The sequence below is a fragment of the Parasteatoda tepidariorum genome, chromosome 5, assembly GCF_982258835.1.
Source record: "Parasteatoda tepidariorum strain Cologne lab strain chromosome 5, Ptep-v5.0, whole genome shotgun sequence".
NCBI classification, from domain to species: domain Eukaryota; kingdom Metazoa; phylum Arthropoda; class Arachnida; order Araneae; family Theridiidae; genus Parasteatoda; species Parasteatoda tepidariorum.
Genome location: NC_141759.1, coordinates 92,313,354 through 92,332,957, shown reverse-complemented (window position 1 = coordinate 92,332,957; position 19,604 = coordinate 92,313,354). Strand labels below are relative to the sequence as shown.

The following is a 19,604-nucleotide window of genomic DNA, read 5'->3' as shown; positions in this document are numbered from 1 at the left end:
TTTTGCCCTTTTTAAGGGCATTTTTTGCACTTTTTAAGGGCATTAGTTGAGATTTTTTAGGTCATCAAAATCCAGGCTCTAGTTATGACTATTCTTCATAAATTTTATTTCAAAATATTTTGTAAGGGGCCCGGAAAATTTGGTGGGCCTTGGACCTGAATTTGTCTTGATTGGTTCATGCATGTAACGCAAGTGAAGTTAGATCCATAAAAAAAAAAAATCCTCTACAAAGGCAAATTTTTCCCAATACTTGATCCAGGAGTTCCCTTGTCTTCTGGATTGGGTTCAAAATTACAAGACTACGGAGTTGAGCATTGGTAGCCATAAACTCAAATTTGCATTGACTGTTCAACGACGGTTATAAAATAAAATAAAAATATTGTTTGTTTTAAAATTATATTTATAGGTTTTTATTTTATAATTATATATTCTGAGAACAACTTTTTTCAGGGTTAAGTTTTATTTAGGCTTCACGTCAACATTCCCAAATCTGTAATGCAAGACAAAAACGGAGGAAATAATGACCTTTGACCATGTGGAATTAGTCCCTCTTCATTTAGTCATGTTAGTTTCATTCATTCATTCAATCATTCTTCATTCATTCTCTTCAATCAATGATATCAGGTTAGTTTTGTGAAGGTAGGCAAGATTTTTTCCATGAAACATCACTTTGGAAATTTGGTAAGAAATCAGAAATGTTATTTGTCTGACTTTAATATTTAATCAAAGATTTAAAAAAAAATTGCAATTGAAAGATTTTTTAACGATATTTCTCGGAATGTCATTCATTATTTTACAATATTTGGCCTTTTCTTCTTTAAAAAAAAATAAAATTCTTAAGAATTCTCGAATTTTAAAAGAAGTCTGACATTTAAAAATCGATTTCAAAGCAACTATTCGACCGATTTCGTTCTCATCTTGTATTTTACCATAAAAATTACATTCTTTAAAATGAAGTAAAAATTTGCATACCTAACAGTTCAAAACTATTTTCGGACTATTATTAAATAAATAACAAAATAATTGAAAAAATTAATAATAAATAATTATTAAAATTAATAATTTATTATTAATTATTAGAATTAATAATAAATAATTCAAAATAATTAAAAAATAATAAAAAATTAAAATTTTTATCTTTGGATTAACACGAACTTTATAATTGCGTGCAAAAGTTTTTTTAATTAGTTTTAGAAGTTTGCGAACTAAGGCGAAATACGCAAAAAGTGAAATTAACATTATGGGGTTGTTTTATTTTGGACGTGCAATAGGATGACTACATTTTTGGGTAGCTGACTCCACGACTAAAACATTTTTGTCCAAAAAACCGTTAAAACGCTTAGAGTGCGAACGACATGACACGAATTGTTTATAGATTTCTCACGATCACGATAGGAAATTAAAATTTTGCTTCTCCATAATTTCTGATTGTAAATTAGGATTGAAGGTATATTAGTCATTTAATGTTTTTGGAATTTATATTGGAGATACAAGAAACTCGCTTTCGTCATAATATGGCATCGCAAACTAATATGGTACATACTCCTATATCAAAGTAACTACATCCCAGAACAAACAGGCAGATCGAGGCAACAAAATATCTTGACTAACTACTTTATTGATAAGTTACATCTCAAACTAAAATATTTTAAATGTTTTTTTTTTCTTTCGAAAAACAAGTAATAGTCAAGGAAAAGATACATTCTCTTAATAAAAAAAAGCAACAAGCAAAGGTATCTTGCCATTTTTTTCATAGAGGTACTTTTTACATCAATACAAGAAGAAACAATTAAAAAAGAAATATAAAAAATATATATATTTTTAAATTTTCAAAGACTATTTGTCTAATTTCTAGCAAATTTTGTATTTTGCCATTTAAAATTATATTGTTTTAACGTTGTGAAAAAAAAACCGATTACTTTGCAACTAAAAAACTTTTTTTATCATTATTAAATTAAACAATATGTATAGAGTTGTATTTAAATAGTGTTAATTATTTGTGTGCAAAAAGTTTTCGACACGCTTAAAATTTCTTTAAGAAAATACGTATGTTGTAAATAAGAAAAAAAAATATTATTGTGAAGTGAAAGTCACAGATAGTTAATTCTCTCGAAAATAGGCAGAAATAAAATGCTCCTTCTACATTTTTTTAAATTTATATATACATATATTTAAGGCAGTTTGCTTTAAAAATGCTACATTTTTTACAATTGCATTCTCTGTAAAAGCCTTTTTACTGTGGAGTCTAATAAATTACTAAAATATAGGTTTCTTAATTTGATTTCATAAATTAGGTTTTAAAATTAATTAGATGTGCAAGACATAAAAACGATTCGGAAACACAATTAAAAAAACTAAATATCTCGTGGTGCTGTTCTAAAGTTAAACTTATATTAAACTTTCCTTTCTGAAACTTTTTTTAACCTTTTAATTATAATCTGAAAAGGCTGTTCTTTTTTCAAATAAAATCCCACAATAGTGACACTTAAAAAGGCCCAGTTATTTCCGTTTCTTACAGCATAATATATTCCAAGTGAAAAATAGCTCTTTCTTTACAAAAAGATGCAAGAGAACATTCTGTTCACGTTTGACAGACGATAAATTTCGGTAGCTGCTCGCATCGCCGATCCATATTTCAAAAGATTTTTATTACAATGAAGTGAAAAGATTTCAAGAAGCCATCCGGAAAATATCGCAACTTGAGGTTAATATTCTATTCACAGTGTTTTAATATCAGAGAGATAAAGAAGGCAGGTAGATGTACGAAGTTTTAATATCTTTTCAAATTTAGCATTTCCGCGCACAATATATTGGAGTTTTGCCAACCAAACAAGGACGACGAACTCAAACGACGTGGGAGCGGAAATCACGTAACACAAATTATATTTTTAAGCCTACGCAAGTTGGGGCTGAGTTGATAGGAAGTAGATACTATTCAGCTGGAAGTAAAACAAATGGAAAAAGAGAAAGAAAAATTGTCAACAAACGGGGAATAATTTATCCAATTTAAAATCGGCGATGCAGAATGTATTGAAACAATTTCTGAATTCGGAAAATAATATTCTTACTTTCCAAAAATAGACAGGAATTGAACTATTTTCTACCTACTCCTATAGGTCCGCCGGATTCCTGTCATGAACTCACCTCTTCGTAGCTCCCTTGATATTAATTTTAAGGCTAAGAGGGTAGAGAGCTCGCCTCCCAATTGGGTGACCGAGGTTCGAATCCCAGCGATATCTGGTCGATACGAATTCCGCATTCGGCTCGTACTGACCACAATTCTGACTGAAAATATATTCAGTGGTAGACGAAACATGGGTTAGAGTCTTCTTCCAGTCAGGCTAATCATGGGAGGCTATCGTGGTTTTCCTCTCCATATAACGCAAATGCGGGTTAGTTCCATCAATAAGTCATCCACAAAAGCACATTTCTCCCAATGCTTGATACAGACGTGCCCTTGTCTTTTGGACTGGGTTCAAAATTACAAGGCTACGGAGTTGAACATTGGGAGTCGTAAACTCAAAAAAGTCGTAAACTGTTCCACGACGGTTATAAAAGATAAAATAAAAAGGGGGGATTTTATTTATGTTTTTTGTACTAAGGTGCAAATTAGAGAAATAAAATTATAGAGCGGAAATATAAGGAAAATATGAAAAGAAATATTAAAATAATAATCAATTGATTAACAATATCAGTTTTTAATATAAATATTAGTTTAAATCATTTATGAATTCTAATATTAATCATTTTTAACTTTCTTGAAAACGGGAGCTTGAATCCAGCCGGTCGAAGACTCCCTATGTTACTAGTGCACGTTTAATCTGCCGGGTCACAAAGTCCTCCTCGTTCCCGTAACAAATTATACCTCTGGGGGTTGAGATTGATCATTCTCTGGTTCAGGTCAAAATTACGATCTATGGATGAATTAGTAGATGAATGAATGGGTCAGCCCTATAAACGGGTGTGGCAGAAGTCGAATTCTTGGCTATAGATGGCGCCACTGAAAAACAAGAAACGCACCCTCTGCCTTAAATTTGCTCGGTTTCACCAAGCAGGCTTGCTAGTGCGGCAAGTGGCATTAGAAACAACAAACAACAACATAACTATATTTCTATCATTAAAAGGCCCAAACACAAAGTTACAAGTAAGTATTTGTTTATAATAAGTAAATACCCTTTTATGTTACATATACCACTTTAGCTTTAGAAACTCAGTCCTTTAAATTCAAATAAAAGTATTTATGTTCCACCGCTAGATCTGAACCTAATCGTACCCTATCTTCACTGAATATATATATCTCTTTTCTTTTACAATTTCAACTAATATTTTTCATAATCTCTCCTTATTGGTGACCCGGGCATCCATCATCCATAAAAGGTTACCCCAAGATAGAATCAAGTTAACTTATCTTTTGTACTATTGAAATGATTTACAATATATTTTTAGTGGTAAGTTACGCCGCATTACTCCCTTACAGACTTTTTATCTGTATTAGTATTCCACTAGTTGATTAATGCTGTTAATTTTTTCTTCGCACGTTAATTCTCTTTATTGGCCGGGAGAAATTTATTTAAGTCACCGGCTTATAGAGCGCTACTTAGTGAGCAAATCAACTGTTTATTGCGAATCATCCATCGATATTGCCGAGTTCAATTCACGTTCGGAGGTTATTAATGAGGAGAAAGAGTTAACGACTATGTTAATTTTCTCCTATTTAAAGAGATGCCTTAGATTGGAATCGAGTTAACATGTTAAATATACTATTGAATTGATATTTAATATTCTTAGTGGTAGTTACACCACATTAAGACAATTACTTTTTTCAAAAACATATATGGTAGTAGGACGATGGCACAGTGGGCCAGCATCCAAGGCTTCGTGACCAAAATTAGTATGTCGATAAAATTTGTTTCAAAATTTGGAGGTTTTTATGTGCAGGTAAATTGAATTCATTGTTGAAATTTTGAAGTACACTAAAAATACGCCAAAAAACAAAATGGCGGCTGAAATATGGAGAGCAAAAATAAAAATAATAATATAGTACGTTTAAATAATTAAATATAGCAATGAAAATATAATAATTTTCGTAATTTTTTATTCAAAATGAAAAGCAAATTATATTTCCGAAGTAATATTACCAAATAATGCGAATTACAAAATAGAGCGAAAACTTGAAGAAAAAAAACATAATTTTTGTTTTTTGGTATATTTAGTCCACCTTTGCAATACGGGGCAAAATGGGGCAGGTTTTTTCGAAAGAAGAAATATCAAAGAAGACAACATTAAAAAGTTCAACTAATTACCTCGTGGAACTTTTTGGAACTAAGTTTCGAAACTCATTCAAATATTGTAAAATGTCAAATGATTAGATATAAACTGTAAGTTTGTCAAGAGTATTAACTAATACAACAAATTGAAAAATTGTACTATAATTTCAGACTAATTACTCTGATAAAAATGTAACAGTAAGGTGAAATTCCTATATATATATCTGAAATAAAAATTTAAAAGTTACATTAAAAATTTTTTTAAAACATATTTTTCATTGCATTGTACTCTCGTCGGTCCAAAAAGTAAATTTTTGAAATGATTATGAATACTTAATTTGGGCTACATTAAAACTGCCTACACAAATTTTGTTGAAAATTTAATTTTTGGCTTTTGGCCAAAGATCATGGTTTTCTGGCCCACAGTGGATTGCTTCAAAATTATCATTTCTCTAGGAGAATTAAAAGATCCTTAACCACCTTAATTTTTGTATGATTTAGGTATCTGTGATTAGAATTGGTAAAAAATAAAATGGAAGATTCAGAAGAAAATATCCAATTAGTTTGAATGCATAAATTATACCACTTTTTTCATAAAACTACTTTTCGTATCAACCGTATCAGTTTGAATAAAACCGGTTAATATGCTACACTGCAGAAGAAAACCTATCTTTTTTCTTCAAAATAACAATGAAACACTTCTGCTACCACTTTTTTCTTTTTTTAAAAAAAAAGAGACCGTTTTTCTTTTAAAAAGAATATTAGGCATCAACGGGCTAAGTTACATTCAAAAAATGTATTCTATAATTAAAAGAAAAATTCATAATTGAACCAATTCTCATGTCAAAAAATATTGATAATTCACGTTTAAAAATATTGAACTTAAATTATCTGTCTTTTTAAATAAAGAGCACTTTGAACAAAGAGCAGATTTTCGTTTGCTTTACATCCAAAGTCAGGGCTAAACATACATTCACAATGCAACAGATTCTTATGTCAAAAGAAAAAAGACAAAACGATGTTTTCGAAATAATGCGTCGTTAGAATTTCGCTTACAGCTCGTCTAAACTCACGTTGAAACAAATTCGCATTGTCTGAGCATCGAAATAGCATTGTCTAAGATCTGTTAACGCTTCCACAAAGTCACCTATAAAAAATGATTACTTAAAATTTACATGAACAAATTTTACATCACAGCTTTGTTCTTACTAAAGTTCTCGTTTCATAAATTCTAAAATGTATTTCTCAAGCATAAAACCAGAACGATATTACAATTTCTAAATTGAAATTGATTTCGAGATATGCTCCTCTTAAATTCTTAAGAAACATATTCTAAAACAATTCCAGATTTTAATAAACGAAACTTTGATTTCCAATTATTACGCGTATCTCATCAAAATACTTGTACATTAGCTATTCCTGTTTCAATTAAATAACCAACACGATATTACAATTTAAAAATGAAAATTCATTTGGAGCTATGCTCTACCTATATTCTAAAGAAACATATTGAACTTCGATTCCAGATTTTAATAAACGAAACTTTGATTTCCAACTATTATGCGTATCTCATCAAAATACTTGTACGTTAGCTATTCCTGCTTCAATTAAATAACCAACACGATGTTACAATTTAAAAATTAAAATTCATTTGGAGATATGTTCTACCCATATTCTAAAGAAACATATTGAACTTCGATTCCAGATTTTAATAAACGAAACTTTGATTTCCAACTATTATGCGTATCTCATCAAAATACTTGTACGTTAGCCATTCCTGCTTCAATTAAATAACCAACACGATGTTACAATTTAAAAATTAAAATTCATTTGGAGCTATGCTCTACCTATATTCTAAAGAAACATATTGAACTTCGATTCCAGATTTTAATAAACGAAACTTTGATTTCCAACTATTATGCGTATCTCATCAAAATACTTGTACGTTAGCTATTCCTGCTTCAATTAAATAACCAACACGATGTTACAATTTAAAAATTAAAATTCATTTGGAGCTATGCTCTACCTATATTCTAAAGAAACATATTGAACTTCGATTCCAGATTTTAATAAACGAAACTTTGATTTCCAACTATTATGCGTATCTCATCAAAATACTTGTACATTAGCTATTCCTGTTTCAATAAAATAATCAATACGATATTACAATTTAAGAATTAAAATTCATTTGAGATATGTTCTACGCATGTTCTACAGATCCATATTCTGAATATGTAACATATTCAACTTCGATTCCAGATTTTAATAAAAAAGAAACTTTGGTTTCCAATTATTATTCGTATTTCTTCAAAATACTTTAAGTTCCTGTTTCAATTAAATAACCAACACGATATTACAATTTAAAAATTAAAATTCATTTGGAGCTATGCTCTACCTATATTCTAAAGAAACATATTGAACTTCGATTCCAGATTTTAATAAACGAAACTTTGATTTCCAACTATTATGCGTATCTCATCAAAATACTTGTACGTTAGCTATTCCTGCTTCAATTAAATAACCAACACGATGTTACAATTTAAAAATTAAAATTCATTTGGAGATATGTTCTACCCATATTCTAAAGAAACATATTGAACTTCGATTCCAGATTTTAATAAACGAAACTTTGATTTCCAACTATTATGCGTATCTCATCAAAATACTTGTACGTTAGCCATTCCTGCTTCAATTAAATAACCAACACGATGTTACAATTTAAAAATTAAAATTCATTTGGAGCTATGCTCTACCTATATTCTAAAGAAACATATTGAACTTCGATTCCAGATTTTAATAAACGAAACTTTGATTTCCAACTATTATGCGTATCTCATCAAAATACTTGTACATTAGCTATTCCTGTTTCAATAAAATAATCAATACGATATTACAATTTAAGAATTAAAATTCATTTGAGATATGTTCTACGCATGTTCTACAGATCCATATTCTGAATATGTAACATATTCAACTTCGATTCCAGATTTTAATAAAAAAGAAACTTTGGTTTCCAATTATTATTCGTATTTCTTCAAAATACTTTAAGTTCCTGTTCCAATTAAATAACCAACACGATATTATAATTTATAAATTAAAATTGATTTAGAGATATGCTCTACCTATATTCTAAAGAAACATATTCAACGTCGATTCCAGATTTTAATAAACGAAACTTTGATTTCCAACTATTATGCGTATCTCATCAAAATACTTGTACATTAGCTATTCCTGTTTCAATAAAATAATCAATACGATATTACAATTTAAAAATTAAAATTCATTTGGAGATATGTTTTACCCGTATTCTAAAGAAACATACTCAACTTCGATTGCCAATTTTAATAAAAACGAATCTTTGGTTTCCAATTATTGTTCGTATTTCATCAAAATACTTATACGTTAGCTATTCATGTTCCAGATAAATAACTTAATACAGTTAGCCAACGGTTTTGATAAATTTTTCGGTTAAATTGTCAAGGTTTTCCTACTAACTCATTTCCTTTTTATCACCTCCTTAAAAGGAAAAAAAAGAGAAAGTATTAAATAATTCCTTCTGCTACAATGGCAACGACCGAGCACAATTTCTTTGATAATCAAGTATTAAGCAAATGTACGTTGAAAACGCCGTTATGGCAAAGCTTGAAAGTAATCATATGCATAATTATGTCATTGCGGATAAAAAAGATTTCAACGGTGACTCCAAGAACTTTTAATTATTTTATTTATTCAATTATTTTTGTAGAATGCTGGAAATTTTTTATTTTTTTAGAAGGGTATTAATTTAATACAACGGCTCGCTTTCTCAGAGACAAAACGAGGAAACACTTTTTCTATTTACCTATACTTAATTCAAAAAAAAAATTCTTTAAGAAATAGAACATCGATTACTGTAGTCAGAAACGAAAAAATAATACCATCGTATGTATAATTTAACTAATAATTTGTGTACTTGGATTTTTCAGTTTTTTTTTTAAAAATACGTACATTGAAAAAATAATTTTCAAAATTTACTGTTTGTTGTACCCAATTAATTATTTTCTCACAACTATAATATCTAAATAAATTGTATTACTATTTTTAAATGAAAAATAAAATAGATTTTCTCGTGCTGAATATACATTATGAACTGAATAAAAATAATTTATTTTGACTAATTAAACGTTTTTCAAAAACAAACAAAATTTCAGAACTGGAAAAATTCAGTTTTTTTTAATTTAATTTCAAGTTATAGAAGTAAACTTTTTAAAAATATATTCTAGTTATTTATTATTTAATTGTGTATAAGCTATAAGTTAGAATTTGTCTCGCTTTATTTTAAGAGTTCTCGTTTTATTTTGAAATAAAACGATAAAAATTTTGCTTGTAGCTTACACGCCATTAAATAATAAATAAATGGAATATACTTTTAACAAAGGTATCGACGAAGAACTATTATTGTGAGATAAAATAAAATTTTTTTGAGAAAAAAGTGTTTAGAATTAGGAGAAGATATAATCTTGTGTTAACGTACTTGAGTCGAACAAATCTCCATGTGTCATAGCATGCCATTGTACTTATTTATTATCACACTTATGTTGTTGTAAAGTTTTTTGACATAGCATGATACTACAAAAACGCTTTTTAAGACATATCTGATAGGAAAATAGAACAAAACATATCGTAATATATATTGAGACATGGTGTTTTTTTTCCTTTAAAAAACTATTCACAAAGCTCGTTCTTTTCTAAAGATATAAAAGAAACAAATTCTTTACAAAAAAATTTATATTTTCTTATTAAATGTTGAAAACATTTCACTAATACATTCGATGTCAAAAATAAAAAAATAAATAGTAACTGTTTTAACCGTATTTATATTTTTAAACTTTTTTTTACAATAGTCAAACAGTAGGGAAACAACATTTTTATTTACTAATTTTTTTCTCAGAGAACTCTGATTTAAAAGCTAATTGCAATTACTAATGATATTATTCAGAGGCTAACACTCAGTTAGCCAGGCTTAGTATCAGCGGGAAATTGTTCAATGATATTTAATTGCACTTCTATCATTCATTCCAGGACTCTATACTATCATTGTCACACTTTTCACCTAATATCACCAAAGTCACGCTTTTTTCATTTATATAAACTGATATTAAATACTGTGAGGTCAACTAGAAAGATTCTTTATCAAATTCTGTAGAAAGCGAAGAAGAAAAAAAATCGTAAATTAATTGAATTAATGTATAAAATTCAGATTTGTCTGCTGCAACTACCAGAGAATAGATTCTTACATTTTAAACTTAAAATTTACAAATGTGTGTGTAAATATTTTCGTCCAAAATGAGTGGTTTCAAAAAGTTAAATCGGAGAATTTCTTCGAGAAAATTTCTAATACGCACATGCTAAATTATATTCCCAAAATACAAAAAAAATGAAATAAAAAAGAACAACATACATGATTATTTTTGTATTTGAATAAATATTTTATTGGATGCAAAACCTGAGAAATAAATTTCTTTTCATCGTTGGTGTGTTAAATTTCACAGAAACGAAGAAATTAGATTTTTATTAACGAAAAAAGTATTTCAAGCCCATATAGATTTTTTATGAAAATCGTCCGCAAAAAAAATGACAAATAATATAGTTTAATTCGCGGGCCACAAGAAAAGCTTCGCAGACCGGATGCGGCCCCCGGGCCACCAGTTGGAAACCCCAGCTCTAGATGAAATACAAATAGTTCAGAAAACTATCGACACCTTAAAATATGTAAGGTACACTGAAAAAAATTTTTTTTTCTTCTTTCTTTTTTTCAAATTGTATTTATGACGCATTTTAAATTCACGAGGACGCCATTTTGGACCAGTATTAATTTTTTCACAATAGAGATGTCCAAGCCACAAGCTACAGGCTACGTCAGAACAAATTCATATTTTACGTAATTTCGTTTAGATATAATCATTTGAATAAATCTTAGAATTACTCAATAAAAAAGTGTCAGAGTTATTGTTATGGAAACCATTTTCTCCGAAATCTCTACTTATCTAATCGTTTGAATTGAAGAAACTTGAACAGAACAAAACATCAGACGACAATTTTAAATAACAAAAGGCGACATCAGGAACACATTTCGAACAAAGAAAACCTGTGACATAATACGAGGCAAGTCGTATTTTTCAGATAACAGTGTTTTATAGCCCATTTCTGGTAAAGGGGGTATTTGTGTCACTAGAAGCATATTTCGAATAAAAAAAAAATAAACAAACATAAAAATTCGAAAGATGAGGAAATGGAGAAAAAGCATCAATCCACTCCTGCCTTTCAAATAAACATTCTCTGTGGCATACATGAATTTTAAATTTTAGCAGACGATACTTAAGCATTTCGTTACTTCTGCGTTTTTGGCAACAAAGACCACGCCTTGATTTTGTAAATAAACAAGTATTTGTTATGGAAATTTGCAGTTTTTTCTAAAGAAGGGCAAGAAATATTTTGAAGACACGGATCAGAGAATTAGGCATTTCCTGTCCTGAATGTTATTACAATTAACCAGAATAATTATTATGTTAAAATCAGAGAAATTTAAAATAATAATATCTGGGATATTTGTTAGTTGTTTTTCTTGAATACAAGTTTAATTTAAAATAAAGCTTGTGTGCCAATTAATATCTAGAGAAAAAAAAGTAGGCTAAACTATTTTAAAAATCATTAATAATAACTATTCATGTTTAGAACAAAATAAAATGTCTACAATTTATAATTAATCGTTTAATTAATCGTCTAATCGCATAATTAATCGTAATTTTCGTATAATTAATCATCAAATTTTCATCATTCGATTTCCGATGGTTGACTGTGAAATTGTTTTTTTTTTTGTGGCTTATCATTGTTTTCCAGTAGGGATTTTATTTGTGTAAAATATATTATGATAGATTATCATTAAAAAAAATAAATTTATCATAGACGCTATTATCTCGTTAACCTTTTAAAACTCACTTAACTCTTTTTAAATTACTTCATTCGTTAAATTACTTTTTTTTATGGGCGTTACAAATCATTACATCTTATATTACGGTTATTACCCCATTACTAAAATAACACTTTCAGATAACAAAGAAATCACCATTTCTCAAAATAGTTCCAATTCCTCTAAACTTAGCTTTTAACGCCGATTATTTGCGGGCACTTAAATTTTTCCTATTATTGTAAATCGTTCCGACTCAGTGACTACACGATTGCTAACTGCAACTGTAAATCACAGTTAGTAACTGCAGCCGTAACTTGAGTACTTTTTGAATGGATATAGAAGAAGAGTTTTCCGGAAGGGGTTTGTAGGGCTTGGCGAAAAATAGGAAGTTTAGTGACAATATAAACAAAAAAAAATAATGCTAAAAAAAGGCATTGGATAGTGTGTCACCTTAAAAAAGAACAATAACACTCCTTCTTTATAGAGAGGGGGATATGCAAATGTAATGACTCATATGCGCACATACTTTACATTTTTTTTCTCTTTTTATTATTCGAATTATTATACGCTTGGTTCGATTTTCACGTGTTGATTAGAGTAATTTTTCATCTGGTCCTTCTATGATGTTTTTTTTTCTTTTTGAAATAATCTAGTGTTTCATCAGACGTTTTTTGCATACCATCCTCAAATTTCAATAGTTTGTCCTCAAAAACTTTAAAAAAATTTGAGGACAGATAACGTCTTCAAATCTTAACATATTCTCAAGTGTCGTCGAATTTGTCCGAATAGTTTTTTTGTATGCAATAAAATTTCAAAAATAATAATAATGATAAACAGAAATGCGAATGTTTTTAAACAAGATAAATTTGTCTTCCTGATAATATAGAAGCGAAAAACAAAAAAGTTCCTAAGTGAAACTAACTTATGGAAACTCCATTCTCGACTGAAAATAATTTCGGCAAAAAAAAAGAAATTAATAATCATGTATTCCTGCAAGGTGACCAGTCATGCTCAAATCTTAAAGATCGTTCTCAAATTTCAATAGTTTGTTCGTAAAAACCTTCAATATTTTCAATATCTTCAATATTTCTAATGGTTAGTTTTTGCGTTAATGATTTTTGTTAGTTTTTGCGTTATTTTCCCTCACTGATTTTTTAAATTCCGATATTTTTATACGATGTCATTAAACACGCAAATTTCGAATTAGAGTAATCATTTTTTAACGCTCTCGATTAACGACAATTCCGTCGGTAAACCTCATTTATTTTTAATAATTTTTTCGATCATTATTTTCGTTTCTTTGGTAATTTCCACGTGAATTTTCAAAAATCAGTTTTTTTAATACGATAATATTATGACACTTAAAATTTGAACTCAAGTAATCACTTTTTGATTTGATGATGATGATTCACGGCTTTTCCGTCGATAATCCTTATCGTTTTCTGATAGTTTTCTCTGCAGTTATTTTTCCTTTCTACGGCATTTATTTTAGCTATCATTTTTACAGGCATTATTTTAGATTTTAACGGCATTTATTTTCTCGGGAGTTATTTTTTCATTTTTTACATAGTCATCCCAATTCCGATATTTTTAATACAATGTAATTATGAAACGTGATATTCAAGTTTGAGTAATAATTTTTTGACTTACTTCGTGACGATCCGACGTAAATTCACCTCGCTTTGAGATCGTTTTTTGGAAATAATCGATTTTTTGGTAATTTTAACATAGTTTATTAAATTTTCTGATTTTTTTTAATTCCCGAATTTCGAATATAAATAATCACTTTTTAACGTTTTTTTTTAGACTATTCCATCGTTCGTTTACGTTCTTTTCTCTCCATTTTCTCGACAGTTATTTTTTGTTTTTAGCGTCTTTTTCACGTAGTTCTTTAAACTATGATGTTTTCAACATGTAATTACGACACGTGAATTTCAAATTTGACTAATCACTTTTTGACTAATCATTCTCCATTTTCTTGACAGTTATTTTTCCTTTTTACCGTCTTTTTCACATAGTTATTTAAACAATGATATTTTAAACATGTAATTACAACGCGTGAATTTCAAATTTGACTAATCACTTTTTGACTAATCATTCTCCATTTTCTCGACACTTATTTTTCGTTTTTAGCGTCTTTTTCACGTAGTTCTTTAAACAATGATATTTTTAAAATGTCATTACGACACGTGAATTTCAAATTTGACTAATCACTTTTTGACTAATCATTCTCCATTTTCTTGACAGCTATTTTTTCGTTTTTACCGTCTTTTTCACATAGTTATTTAAATAATGATATTTTAAACACGTAATTACGACACATGAATTTCAAATTTGACTAATCACTTTTTGACTAATCATTCTCCATTTTCTTGACAGCTATTTTTTCGTTTTTACCGTCTTTTTCACATAGTTATTTAAATAATGATATTTTAAACACGTAATTACGACACATGAATTTCAAATTTGACTAATCACTTTTTGACTAATCATTCTCCATTTTCTTGACAGCTATTTTTTCGTTTTTACCGTCTTTTTCACATAGTTATTTAAATAATGATATTTTAAACACGTAATTACGACACATGAATTTCAAATTTGACTAATCACTTTTTGACTAATCATTCTCCATTTTCTTGACAGCTATTTTTCGGTTTTACCGTCTTTTTCACATAGTTATTTAAATAATGATATTTTTAACATGTAATTACGACACATGAATTTCAAACTTGACTAATCACTTTTTGAAGCGCCCAATTCGCGACTATGCCGTTCGTCGGAAGTCAAACGTTATTTCCTAACTGTTTTGTTGGCAGTTGTTCAGCTAGTTGTCTTACTTCCGGACACGGAAATTTCCACGTCACTTTTACAATCACGATATTTTAATTAATTTAACACAATGTATTATTTCGCAAATAAGTAACGAAATCCAACCAATTATTTTACTTTCTATGTAAATAACAACCCGTTTTATACGTATTAACCAATTCGTCACATTCCTTAGGTTAAGTATAACAGACGCATATCCATTATTCTAATAACTATTATCTTCTACAGTCTACTTATCAAAATAACTTCTTTTATGTGACCCATGAGTCAGTCTTATCAGTAGTTTCCTTTATATGTGACACGACAAGTTGGGAAGCCCTCTGCATCTTCCAATTTAGTCACTCAAATGTTCTTTCCTCAAAGAACACCTGACTCATAAAAGCGATGGGCGCCAACAGGTAGATTAGACGTCTAGATAGTCCCTCTCTAATGCTGTTTTTAGAAGTCGTGGCGCGATTATAAGTGATTAGGTATTGGAGTTGGCGTCGCAAATGACTTTTTAACGATCCACCCACAAATGGCATTTGTTGGGAGAAAAAGTTTTGATCTTTCTAGTAAAATTATTAATTTGGAGATGATAGTATCATTTCGAGCTACTTAATTAAACGTTTTGTTATTTTCTGATCTACCTTTTATGAATTTGACAGAAAATAATATTGAAATTTTATTTTTTATTTTATAACCGTCGTTGAACAGCAGACCCATTTTTTTTTTCTTTCTTGAGGTAATGTTCAACTCCGCACTCATGCAATTTTGGATCAAATCCAGAAGACAAGGGAACTCCTGGATCAAGTATTCGGAGAAATTTACCTTCGTGGAGTACTTTTTTGGTGGAACTAACCCGCATGTGCTTTACATGGAGAGGAAAACAATGGAAGCCTCCCACTGTTAGCCTGACTGCAAGAGGACTCTAACCCATGATCTGTGTACCACTGAGGATATTTTTAGTCAGCACTGTGGTCGGTGCGAGCCGAGCGTGAAATTCGTATCGACCAGATATCGCTTGGATTGGAATACCGGTCACGTGATTGGGAAAAGAACGCTCGATCCCCTGAGCCACTACTGCCCAGTCCCACGTTTTTCATAACCGTCGTTAAACAGCCGACCCAATTTTGAGTTTACGACTATCTAAATTCATCTCCGCAGCCGTGTAATTTTGAACCCAATCCAGAAGACAAGGGAACTCCTGGATGAAGTATTCGCCGAAATTTATCTTCGTGGAGGACTTTTTGATGGAACTAACCCACATTTGAGTTACATGGAGAGGAAAACCATGAAAACCTCCATCTGTTAGCCTGACGGCAAGGGGACTCCAACCCATGATCTATCTCACAATGAGGATATTTTACGTCAGCACTGTGGTCAGTGCGAGCCGGGGGCGAAAGTCGCATCGACCAGCCACCGCTGGGATTCGAACCCGATTCACCTCTTTGGAAGGCAAACGTCCTATCCCCTGAGCCACCACAACTCGAACGACTTAATTAAACGTTTTGTTATATTCTAATCCACCCTTTATGAATTTGACGGAAAATAATATTTTATTTTATTTTATAACAGTCGTTGAAAAGCCGACCCAATTTTTGGGTTAACGACTATCCACGTTCAACTTCGTAGCCTTGTAATTTTGAACCCAATCCAGAAGACAAGAAAACTTCTTGATCAGTACCCCCAGAGGTATTGATTTGTTATGGGAACTTGGAGGATTTTGTGACCCCGACAGATTTAACGTGCACCAGTCACCATTTAATATACAGGGATTCTTCGGACGGCTGGATTCGAACTCCCGTTCTCACGATTGTGAGTCCAACACTTTATTAGCCAGGCTATCCTGGTCCCAAAAATAATATCGGAGTTTGTTATGATTATATTACCTTTTCTTAGCCTAAATTTGTCGGTAATTCGCCACTTAAATGAAATGAAAGGCATTGAAAAATCTCGCCAAATTGGTGGTTTTTGAAACTTCCAGTGGTTTTTTAAATATTTAAACTAATCGTCCGTTTTAAGTCCAGGTAATTTTTTTCATCGAGATAGTAATAATGGTTTAAAGTTTAGCTTGGAGTTTTGAGACACTCTAATTGAGTTTGTTTTCTATTTTCTCGCCAAAACTAACACTTACAATATTCGTTCGAGCGTATAATAAGTTCAAATTCTCTAAAAATCGAAAGCGATTAGAAAAAAAAAAGCAAGCAATAAACATTGACAATAGTTTCTGTTTTATCAATAAAATAATAATAATAACAAATTCAAAGAGAGATAGTTTTACAATTAAGTTTTCGTTTTATTTATTTAGTAGATTCAATACTAATGTAAAATCAACTGTAATTGAAATTTAAAAGAAAAATAAGTTGCGTTACTGAAGCGCCAGTTAAGAGGACGCTATATTGTGGGAGCTATTTTTCGTCGCAAATTCTCTTTCGTAACTAATCCATTCATTACTAACCATTTCATCTCCATAACTAATTAAAAATTTATAGTATAAAAAAGTTCAGACAAACCTAGATTAAGATATGAAGTTTCATTTGCTGAAATTGTTTTTCAAAGTATCAAAATGCAAAAAATTTATTAGATGAGAGCTTCCTCATTGCATAATCCTAAGTTACCCTCTCATAATTTGATTAGATATTTAGAAAATTTCCTTTCAGTATTTTAATCTTTATGGCTTACTTTAGGTTTGCCAGAATTCTCCCACGGTTTTTCTTAACTAGGAAAATTGCTTGATTTTTGCAAATCTAGATTAAATTCGTCCCGCAGTGAATTGATCATAAAGACACGGTTCCCAGTGGAACACCGAAGTAAAGCTGCGGACAGTAAGCGGGTGGATGACCACTTTGATCAGCCTGTGTAGGGACCGAGAGTGTGCGGTATTGGTCCTCATTAAATTGTTATACCGTAAAGTGCTCGCCTTCGCGCAGGTCGTCAGGATACCAAAGAAGAGGAGCCAACCGCACTGCAGAGGACCAAAATTGCGATGGCATGTGTTCGGATCATTCTCAGGGATATTTCCCAGATCGTAGCCAATAGCCGATTGTGCATCTCTAGTTATTTATATTCGATTTGATATTAATTTATTCGTTGATATAATTATATTTATTCGATATCTATTGAGGATAAATTAGGAGAAACATCAGTGTTCAGAGTACCAGTTAAATGCATAATGGGCAATGGCACTGTACCTTGAAGATCATCATTGTAGGGAATACCGGGCAAATGTATACCAGACAGTGGCACTTAACGAGACCTAGTATATATTTCGGACATTTACCAAAGAGACTATGTGATTGTCAGCATTCACCTATGTAAGTCAACAAATAACCACCAATATCGATCATTCACAGCATTACATATTTTAAAAGTAAATTTTTGCGTTTTGCAAAATACAAATCAAAAATACGAACTCGAAATTATGAATAAATATCAAAACACATTAAAATATAAAATATTTAAATTCCCGTTTATAGTTCTTTGAATTGCCTTATCGAAGTTTAATTGCATAAAAATTCTTGACCTTTTCCTTTCAGATCAAAACATCACATTATTCATTATAAATAATAACTACAGCTGAAAATCCAAAAAAATTATTTTTATATTTTTAAACAATAAAAAGGGATTTATAAACTTAATAAAATCTTCTAGATAAACATGATTATAGTATATAATTTACTCATTCGTAACGAAAACAACTTAATTTTGTTTGTAAACTGAGAGTCTATTAGTTTAAAAAAGTAAATTGGATGTTTTTAAACTTACTTGGAAAAACATGCTTTGTTTGCTTCTGAAATTCCATGGTGATATCGAATCTAGCAGTTATTTCCATTCGAAGGTCAAGAAAATGTGTTTACAAGTTCAAATTTTAAATAAATTATTAAAGAACTATCTGAAGTAATAGTTATCGGATATCCGTCAAAAGTAGTAGTAAATGTTTATGATGATTGTTAGCGTGCATTGGAAAAAGTGTCTTTCATCCTTAAAAATCGATTACTGGAAAAATAGTGCAGATGGTGCAGCACTGAATCTTTTCAACTGCTCCGTATTTAAATCATTACCATCGAGCTTTAATCAAACTTTTTCCGAATAAACTATTTAAAACACAATTGAGGCGTTTAATGTTACAAAGGGATATGCAACATTTTTACGAAAAGAAGTTTTTTGTTAGTTTTGGAATATCAATCACCGATTATCAAATACCGAGTAATTTTCTAGACTGCTTGAAGAAGAGAACCCAACAATTTGGAAGCAATTAAAACAATCTTTCCACAATTTAGTTTTTCTCGAAAGAGCAAATCTGTCACATACCATCTCTTAACACTAACCGTTTCAATTAGCATTGGTCACACAGTGGACTGATCGTTAAGACACGGTTCCCAGCAGATCACCGAAGTCAAGCAGCACTGGCTGCTGTCAGTGTGCGGGTGGGTGACCACTTGGATCAGTTTGCAAAAGATCCGAGGGTGTGAGGTATCGGTCCTCGTTAAACTGTTCTACCGTAAAGTGCTCGACTTCGCGCGCAGGTCGTAGGGCTGCAGGGGATCAAAATTGCGATGTCACGTCTTCGGATTATT

General features: G+C 30.4%; 1 protein-coding gene across 1 annotated transcript in view; it reads right to left on the bottom strand.

The window, feature by feature from the left end:
- LOC107450466 (PP2C-like domain-containing protein CG9801) overlaps nt 1-19,386 on the bottom strand; it is a 154,555-nt gene extending 135,169 nt beyond the window's left edge. The window contains exon 1 of the mRNA XM_071185117.2: nt 18,793-19,386. The gene's annotated coding sequence lies outside the window, so the exon portion shown is untranslated. The remainder of the gene's footprint in view (nt 1-18,792) is intronic.
- Between the last annotated feature and the right edge of the window lie 218 nt (nt 19,387-19,604).